General features: G+C 41.4%; 1 pseudogene; it reads left to right on the forward strand.

Annotated features, from left to right (window-relative positions):
- The first annotated feature begins 670 nt into the window (after positions 1 to 670).
- LOC146809236 (zonadhesin-like) lies at positions 671 to 9,283 on the forward strand (annotated as a pseudogene).
- Positions 9,284 to 10,555: the final 1,272 nt, after the last annotated feature.

Below are 10,555 nucleotides of genomic sequence, written 5' to 3' on the forward strand. Positions count from 1 at the left end.
TGATGTTGGAGACCGGTGTGGAGAGAGAGAGGCTCAAACTCACAAGCAACCACTGTTTTTGAACGTCCACTCCTTTTCACGCAAATCGAATAACCCCACGCTATTTTGGAGGGATCAAACCAACAGTGCCCAGGTTAAATCATTGGAATGTTTTATTTTTTTTTATTTTTTATTTTTTTTATTTTTTTATCTATTCCTCCATGTAACAAGTGGTGCCCAAATTTTTTCATAGCTGTTTCCATCGCAAGCCATGTCCGATTCACTAGTATATATTATATGTTTCAGGCATTCTATAAAGGTTGGAGCCTTTATGCTTTTCCAGGCTCTACATATCTCTCGTCTTGCCAGAATAACCACATAAAAAATAAATTTGGATATCGAGTCATTGAGGTGGTAATTTGTGTGCAATCCAAATATAATCATTTCTGGCGTGACTTCAATATGTTTATGTAATACCTCAGCTAAAAAATCTCGCACCGTGGCCCAGTAGCTTACTATCTCAGGGCAATCTATAAACATATGGCAATCATCAGCTGCAGGCCTTTTACATCTTGGACAAAGGTGGCAAAGGCCTGTTATCTTTGTTAGCTTCTTTGGGGAAATATAGGCTCTATATGCAGTATATAGATGATTTCTTTTAAGTGCAGCTAATTTGACCACTGCATGTAACATGGTAAAAGAATCCCCCCATAATTCCATAAGGTTAGAGTCTGAAATTATAGCATTCCCCCAAAGCTTATGCATTTCGGGTTCTGTTATTGATTCCGACTCAAGGATGGCCCAGTACCAAAAGGAAACCTCCTGCTTCCATCTACCACTCCTAGATACACAATCAAATTTAGGATTCAATGATTCAACTCCCCAAGATTTTGTTGCCCACCATCCTGACAGCTGATAGTATTTGTACCTTGATAGCGTCCCACCTGTCAGGCAGGATAAAGATTCCCAGTTCAGGAGCCGCGAGTCTTTCTCTAGATCTTGCCAGAAAAACAGGCCTGCCAATTTAAGAGGACGGGATAATTGATCATTCAGGCATTCTGGTGTACCCGGGGAATCCCATATCGGGGCCTGAGGAGCATAGTATGGAATTTTTAGTATCTTTCTGACATACAACCAGTTCCTAAGAGCAGTGTCAAGGATTTTTAGCCTGACTCTCTTAAAAAACCGTGGATCGCCATATTTAAATAGGAAATATTCTTGCCCCTGAGGTATACCGTGTAATAGGGCTTGAAACAATAAACCCAAAGAGGAGGCATCCGTCTTTCCGGCTAACATTCTGAAGTTTTTAAAATGGAAAGAGTGACAATAGGCAAGTAAATCCGGTAAGGTCAGCCCTCCCATAGCGAGGCCTCTCCTCAACTTTTTCCAGGAGATCCTCGGTGTCTTAGTATTCCATATGAAAGAGCCTATTTTCCCCTGTATTTTAGCTATATCCGGTGCTGGAAATGTCAGTGGAATAGACGCAAATAAAAAAGTGATCTTCGGCAGGATGACCATTTTGATTAGATTTACTCTGCCAAAAATACTCAAAGAGAGACCAGACCAACGCTGCAGTAAACCACAAACATCCTTATAAACCCTCATCAAATTCATTTTGGCTATTTCTGAGATATTTTGGGCCAAAATTATACCCAGGTACCTCATATGCGTCTTAGCTCCGGCCACCCCTCGTGTCTGATTCCAGTGCACGGTCTCAGTTTTATCTTTGTTTACCCTATACCCCGAGATTTCTCCGAACAATTCCGCTTGCTCAAACAGTCTTGGAATAGCCTCGTCTGGATTTGAAGTAAACATAAGAAGATCATCGGCGTATAGGGCAAATTTTAAATCTAGGTCTGCAATTCTGAAAGGATGAATCCCAGGGTCAGCCCTGAGCTGACATACAAAAGGTTCAATATAGAGGTTAAATAGCAGAGGTGATAAGGGACACCCCTGTCTCGTTCCTCTAGAGATTATGAACCAGTCTGAAAGCACTCCGTTTACCAGTACTTTTGCTCTGGGGCTCTTATATAGGGACTGGACAGCTGAAACAAAGTTGGATGGGAGTCCGAACCTAGTTAGAGCCAACCATAAATATGACCAGTTTACTTGATCGAAAGCCTTAGCGGCATCAATTGCCGTAAGGGTCAACGGGAGCTTCTTAGCCACTGCAACATCTACTGCTGCGATAGCTTGGTAGGTTAGCTCATTCAACTGCCTATCGGGAATAAAACCTCTCTGATCCTGATGCACAATTGTTTTGATGACTTTGGCCAACCTTGCTGCCAAGACCCCTGCAAAGATTTTATAGTCAGTATTCAGCAGCGAGATTGGTCTATAAGATTCAATTTTCAAAGGGTCTTTATTAGGCTTCAGGATCAGAGTGACTGTTGCTTCAGACCAGATATCCGGGATAGTGTCACCCGATAGATACATTTTATTAAACAGAGTCGTCAAGGCGGAGACGACTTCCTCCGAATCTATCTGATACAATTCGATTGGGAGCCCGTCCGGACCTGCTGCCTTACCCCTAGCCATTTTTTTTATCTGGGCGGAGACTTCCTCTTCCCTGATACTTGAAGTTAAAAAGATACAGTCTGTTTCTGTTAACCGTGGGATCTCTACTTGATTTAGCCAGTCTTCTATTTTCCAGATGGAGGGACATACATCTTCTTTATATAAAGTTTGCATGAATGATCTAGCCTCCTCTCTAATAAGGGCGTCATCATGCGTGATGACTCCTGTCTCCTGAAGCATAATAGACCCAATCTGGTTTCTAACTCTATCAGTTCTAACTTTCCAGGCAAGGAGGCGGCCGCATTTCTCCCCATAGGAGAAATTCTGGAGCTTACTAGAGTCCCACCTATCTTTTAAGATTTTATCTAAACTTGCCTGATATTCTGCCCGTAGATCGTTGAGCTCACTCTGAATAAGAAGTATATTGTTTTGAAGATCTATAGAGGCCTGCTGTAGCTGCTCTTCCTTTTGTTTAATCCTAGCAATGCTCTCTCTTTCGGTCTGTCATACAGGGATGACTCAATCGAATGGCATGTGGGAATATATAATGAAAAGTATAAGATTACGATGGCATACTCAAAACGTCATTGCATAAACATTTTATTTGATTTAAAGTATCATAAGGGAACTCCACAAACAGACAATGATAGAATATATAATTACAGTGTTAGGAGTTGGTGGCGAGCCAAAGTTCTGTCTAGGGACATGATTTTACCACAAGTAAAACGCAACTGGTATCATTCCTTAAGATTGAATCTCAGAAAAGCGAGTAACATTCATAATTAAATTACAAGAACAGTAAATTTCCCTATCACAGTCAAGGGCAGAGAATCGAGAACCGACAAAGGTCAAAGGCTAAGAAAATGGGATATATACCCACTGTGAAACTGATGTACCAATATTTGTATTTTTTTCAGTTGTAATATTACAGGAAACACAGATCAATGTCACTAGGAGAAACCAAGAGACAGACCAATGTAAATAGAACTGAATGCATGAGTCATCTACACTAGTGAGGTATAACCGTATTAGTCACGGACTATGCAAAAAAAAAAAAAGGAACATTAGAAGAAATTATGATAAGGTGATGTGTGTACTCACTTTAACGAGGTGAATACCTCGATTTAAGTACAATAGAATAGTTTATCTGCTAAGTAGCTCAAACGGGTCACATCCTTCCAATATCAGTCATATTCCAATTTCGTCCAACGGTACGAGCAGCAGTATCACTCTCTAAGATGCCTATAATTGAATCATGTACAAACATCGAGTCAAGTAATAACCAAATTTCAAATATACTGTTACGCAAAAGAAAAGTGGAAAGGGAACGATAATCCGAGTGCAAGGCATACAAAGGAAAGCGCTACACCCTAGCGTATAAGTACACGGGAAAGTTTACGTCATGATATTAAACTAACCCCGTACAGTCCCCTTGGCATCACCCAGAAAAGCAGGAATTTAGCTAAAGTACACCTAGTAAAGCAGGTAAGAAGACCCGGCGCACAAATCTACCCGATTCCGCATCTTTCGTGTCAAGAAACGCCTCCCCTGTCAGGTTACAACAGAGGAAATAGTTTGTACTTCATGTTTATATAGTGCAAGTAATTAGTTACAACACCTGGGTTTTCCCCTCTTAAAGCACGAGAGTTACAAACGTAAGACAGCGATAGGAGTGAGGTGAAAAGGACGGCCGCCATCTTTGAAGGGTATTATAACCCTTCATAACAATAGGGATAAATCGTATTTATCAATTACGTGTAATACATGTACATTTTGTAAATCATTATATTTAAGGCAAAAGATTTAAAACAGCTATATAAACAGGCCCATAATCCGAAAACTGCCATCGATAGGAGGTCGATGTAAGTAGGGCGGTGTAAGCAAGCGGCATTTTAGGAAAGTAAAGGCGTTAGTAACCAACGAGAGACAAATGAGTTGCTAATTTAAACTGCCATAGAGTCGTTGGAAATGAAGCCGCCATCTTTGAGGGGTAAAATAACCCTGCATCAAAGTGGAGATAAGTCATATTTATTGGTTATGTGTAGTACGTATACATTTATTAGAAATCACAAAACAATTTACACCACAGCATCTGTATAGGGAAGGTCATTTAACTTTACAAAAATTATTATTTTTTTTTTTTTAAAGAATGTTAAAGTAGCTAAACTAACAGGCCCATAACCACCATCGAAAAAAGGTCAATGTGAGTCAAACGGCATAAGTGAGCGCCATCTTGTGAGGATAAAGGCATTAGTAGCCAACGAGATACAAATAATTTGCTAATTTCAACTACCATAGGATTATTATAGATAAAGGAGCATTACGAAGAGAGATGGCATGAATGGTCGTCATTGTAAAAATGTCAAATGTCAAACAAAACAAAACCAATGGTCGACATGTTTAAAATAGTTCAAATCATAAAAGACCCGCCGGGCACACATTAATCACTCTTCCTAATGTCACACAATATAACATAAAGGAGAGGCCAGTGAGGTAGTGAGTGATATGAATAGTATGAATAGTCACCCACCAGAAGACATTGTTATCAGCCATAAGTAAAAAGGGGACAGGGCAAGTAGGATTAATTTCACGCATGAGGGATTGAAAAAGGGAGTACTCAAATCAAAACTCGATTATGTTAACACAGTTGTTCATTCCAAAAAGTCCTACTTTAGTACCGTTTACAGCATTGTAAGTAAATGCCCTAGTGAGGTAAATAAATGCATTAGATTGTATGATTACATTTGTGATCCTATTCCCAAGTAAAGTGTGTACATAATACAAGGAAAAGGGTATACACTAATGGTATTACATTGATGGTGTCACATTAAGAATTAAGTAAACATTCAATAGTTTTGGCTGTCTTGGATGTTTTAATGTGTATATGACAAATGAAAAAGAATACTTTGAAAAGAAAAAACATCAAGGATATGGACTGATTTAAATCATGGCTAAGTCTGCCTTGCCCTATCAGCAAGCTTTCGCCAAACGTTGTGCGATTATCGCTGGATTTCCAGCGATAATTGCACAGTTGGCAGCTTGCGCATTGAGTTTTATCACTTTGGAGATAAGCGTTGCTGATAGCACGCTATCTCCGCGATAAAATTCAGCATTGGCCGGCGATAATTATTCTCGCGCTGAGCGATAATTATCGCCTGGCCTTGATGATATGCCCCTTAGTTCGTGCGAGCAGGTTTCTGTGCAGTGTCCTAGTTTTATCCTTGATAACCTGGCATTAATAACAGGTTTATCTCAGAGAAACTGTGTGTATAGCATTTTGCATCGCCAAAGCATCATTAATGCCAATAAATTAAACAAATACCATTAAATACGTATTTTATTGATTACAAAGGCACAAAATGATGCACATCTGATGTAGAAATCAGAAGACATTTAAAAAAAACTTGTAATGTTTGTTTGCACTTAAATAAATTCAGATGCAACAATTTCAGTAACACAGTGAGTGGGATTTCAACAACGGCCACTAGGACACTGCAGTGCACTGAAACAATGCATCCCACTTATGGAAATGTTTAGAGCATTTCAGTTTTGAAGAACTACTGTCCTCCCAAAAATAGTCTTATTTGCTAACACTGGTTGAAAATATATGTCACAACCCCCATGAACTTGCAGCAAAAGGTCTGTGCTCCCCAACTTCCAGGGCCTCTTAGGACCTTCCCCAGGCAGACATCAATAGATTGCAGTGGGACCACACCACGAGTACAGTTACTCCTCGTTTTCGGAGAGCAGCACTGTGCACTGCGCTTATTGTAGCGCTCTCTGCTTAACGGGAAATTAAAGGACAAGGCCAACGGTCGTGGCTCGCCTATACGTTTGTGATGCTTTCTTTGGAAGAAGAGCAGTTTGTTTATTGCCAGGAATTACCTACCTGAAAAAACAATCTTGGGTCTTGGCTGTAAAAGCAGCAAGGCTTAGCCTGATAATATCAAAAAAACAAAGGAGCTGCCAGTGCTGCCCATTATTTGGCACATATTTTCATTCAAAGTGTAATCATTGAAAAATTAACACTGATGACTTCTTTTTCTGTCAGATTTAATCATAAATGACTTGAATTATAAAAAACACATAACACTACATTGTACGACACACCTAAAGACTCATCTTAAAGTGATGTACATAATTTTTTGTATACATATTTGACTTTTTGCAAAAGACACAACAGAAAAACTTTTTTTCTATACAGGACAAACATTAAATACGTCACTCATACCCATTCATCCAAATCATATCTATAAAATTATGTACATCACTTTAAGATGAGTCTTTAGGTGTGTCGTACAATGTAGTGTTATGTGTTTTTTATAATTCAAGTCATTTATGATTAAATCTGACAGAAAAAGAAGTCATCAGTGTTAATTTTTCAATGATTACACTTTGAATGAAAATATGTGCCAAATAATGGGCAGCACTGGCAGCTCCTAGGAATTAACTACAGCTTTGTAAGTTGGTATGAACAAAGTGTTTCACTCAGTCCGCCTGTAGGTGGCAGTCAGACACTGCAAATCTATTCTACTCCTCCAACGTAGGAGAAGCATTGAGATTTGGAGCAGGTAAAAGCCTCGAGTTACAGAGTAGCCATGCAGAGTTATAGGAAATAAGACCTAAATAAATCGCGGTAACATCTCCACCTATAGTTTGCAGCCCATCCTGTGTTTCTGTAAGAATCTCAGAAAGCAAAACTCTTGGGTTTGTCAAAACATTGGAAGAAAGTGTAATAAATAACACCTCACCTGCTTGCCCTCAGCAGTCTGCTTCTGAGTCTCGTCGTGCAAACTATGAATACTCTTCTCCCCAGCACTCTCTTGTTGTCCCAATGTGTGCCCAGTGTGTGTCTGGAAGACCACCTTCAACTTAGACTTGTAAGATCAACAGAAGGTCGTGTCTGCATTTGTTTGATCCAGCTCTCAACAAGTGCCTCGTGACTCATACAATCAGTGGTGGGTTGATCTTTTTAGTTGCAGATCTTTCAATTCAGTTTACTTTACTTGCTGATAGCAGAGTTAAGCAAGGGCCAGTGAGCCCAAACGCCCATTACTATCGAACAGAGCGCTACTTCTGCAAGAATTCGACTCGCCCAATGTTCTGGGCAAGAGAGAGATCGAGTTGAAAAGACTGTTGGAGTCTGCTGCCTGGTCAGATTGGCTTTTGACTTATGTTTACAAAGACAGAATTCAGCTAAACCTCTAGAAATCATTGTAATGATATTGGTACCAAAATCGTAGTTAAGTAGAGAAGTCAATCTTCAGAAATATTTAAAGTGTTCCAGGGATGAACTTTCTAATCAGCTCGAGCCTGAGCTACATAAAATGAATGTTATCAAGGCAAAGGCTTTGGTAATGAAATGTTGGCACAAACCAGGGCAGTAACAGCACATTGGAGCTTCTATTACTGCTGAAACCCGAACGTAAGAGCAATTTCCATGTTTCATTTTTTATCCTTCAGCATTTGGGTCTTATGGACCCTAAGCACACTTTTATTGAAGCTTAATTTATTGTTATAAATAGCACATAGCATGTCAGAATAGTTTAGGCTGTCATGTTAGTACTGCAGATTTGACTGCATTGCCACAGGTTTGCCTGCCAGCCCTGCTCCCATGCTAGTAATTCTACCCCTAGGTGGGGCATGATCACATCTTCTTGTCAGATGTCCTGCAGTAGATGCCTCCATCAGTAAGAGCGCCCTGAGCGCATGCGCACAGGCATGTTGTAAAGCAACAGTGGGGTGAGTATTCCTCAGGTGCAGTACGCGACCAAAAGCCCCCCACGCCCCCACCAATAATGTATCAAGTACTCGAGGCAGCACTGTCAGCCTTCTGAGACCCACAAACCTCCTCCATACCATTACCTTCTGTCCAGTGTTTTCAGCTGTCTCATGTTTATCAAACCCTCCATGTTCTTTCCCATGAGTGAGTAAAGTTTACAAGTGTAACACTATGAGTGCTCCCTCAGAGCTCGTCGCTGCTGTACTCCCTATCCCTGTGTGCTGTGATGGGCCAGCTCTGCTGTGTCTGTGCTTTAGAGGTTTAGCAGACATTTTATAAATGATGTATTTTCATCCTATAGTCTTCCTGATATGTATCCTTAAAGAAAGTGTGGAGAGAACAGGGTGTGCTCAGACTGTGGTGCCTGTCGAAGAACCTGTCAGGTCATAACCGATACAGGGTGCCCTGGGAGGTTCACAACCGAGTGCTAAGTGGGATGTTCATGCACGGAAGGACGTGTCTAGCAAGATGGCGAATGCATCCCAGAGAAAGAGGAGAATGCTGGGTTTAAAGCATGCAGAGGGGCCTGTCAATGACCCTGTGAAGATGTGGCCACTATGGTGCCGAAGAACTGCATAAAGGGCTGCATTGGAGGGAGGAGGTGCCTGCAAGGATGGCTAGGCCATAAAATCCGGTAAATGCACCCCACAGAAATAGGGTCCATGCGAGAAGAGCGTGCAATACACTGAATGCAGCACTTGTCAGAGAGCCTGTGAGGATGTGGCCAATAAGGTCAAAGCAATGATTTGCACTATGCAATGCAAGATGGGATGCTTCTGTAAAGAGGGCCATGTCTGGAACTCTACTGACTGTGTCCTTAAGAAGGACTGTCCGTGCAACGACCACGCACACTATGAGACCTGTGGCACTGCACGCCCGCTCACATGTGGTAATTACGGCAATCCACCACAATCATGCATAAGGCCATGTGTGTCTGGGTGCTTCTGTGAAAAGGCCTATGTGGTGTCTGGTAACACGTGTGTACTTCCGGAGCAGTGCCCTTGAGAAACCACCCCATGAAGGGGCGGGGTAATGCACGCCTGGCTCCCTCAGCACCATATATGATGTGAACATACATCATCCACGATTATAAACACAAATGTGCACTCATGGAAACTCTTCAAATCATGAAGCAGAAGTAAAGGTATTTCACTGAGAGGACATTATATTCAGGAGTATGAAGGTAAATAAAATACCGTAGTCGGTAAGCATACCTTTGATGAGCAGCACGGAGTCCAAGGTGCTGCTCTTAAACATGTTAGAATGCGATGAACAAGAGTTGTTTATTGGATGTTAAATACCCCAAAACACAGCTGGGTCAGTCATTGAAAGAGATCTGCTGTTTGCAGCATTGACGAGATATGCACCGAAGAATCGCCCTTCCATGGGCTATCAACCACAGTGCGCACAGCCGCGAAATGAGTGACTCCAGGTCACGTGTGACACCTTCGGGAAATCGAGGCTTTTCAGCCAGCAACGCGGTGCATGTTGGGATTTTTGAGGCGTCAATAGCAAAATATAAATGATAGTTCCCAAAACGCAATATAATGGTGGCTAACAGGTGAGCTGACTGACATTGAAACCTCTTACATGATCAGCCTGATCACGTTCACATGACATTGATATGTTCATCTAACTCGAACACTCTTGTGCAGTAAAATGAAACACATACGTAGGTCTCTGCTTTGGACACTCATTTGCAGTGTCCATGCCACAAGTTCCAATCTCAATACGGTAGCTCAGTGGGTAAGGCACTAGCTGTGTGTGCACCTGGAGCCCCCCACCCCACCGAATGACAGACTCAGTCTCAGTGAGTTGTGTGCCTGTTCGAGAGCATACATGTAACCAGAAAACAAGCAGATCGCATTTAACAAACAAGCATTTACAATGCAATAGGTCGCGCAATTGCAATATTTTGAGCTATTGGCATTGTAAATGGCCATGTCTTTTATAATATTAAAAGGCATTGTCATTTACAATGCTAATAGGTCAAACTTTGGCAAAAGCAAGACTCATTGTATTGTAGAGCGTGGTGTCCCCTAAGTGGGCGCAGCACTCACCATTAAAGTAAAAAAAAAAAAGTGAAACAGAGCACGGTGTCCCTGAAGCATACGACGCGCTCAGCATACAAATAAAAAAATTAAAATAAAAGGTGAAAGAACGTTGCCATTGGGCAGTGAGTGTTGTGGTGGTAGGGGGCAGCCACTTTTAAAGTTAGAGCGGCGTAGCGCTCTTTATGAAAAGCGGCTGCATTGTCGTGTGTGGGCGTGCTGCAAA

The sequence above is a fragment of the Triturus cristatus genome, chromosome 7 (assembly GCF_964204655.1).
Source record: "Triturus cristatus chromosome 7, aTriCri1.1, whole genome shotgun sequence".
Lineage (NCBI taxonomy): Eukaryota > Metazoa > Chordata > Amphibia > Caudata > Salamandridae > Triturus > Triturus cristatus.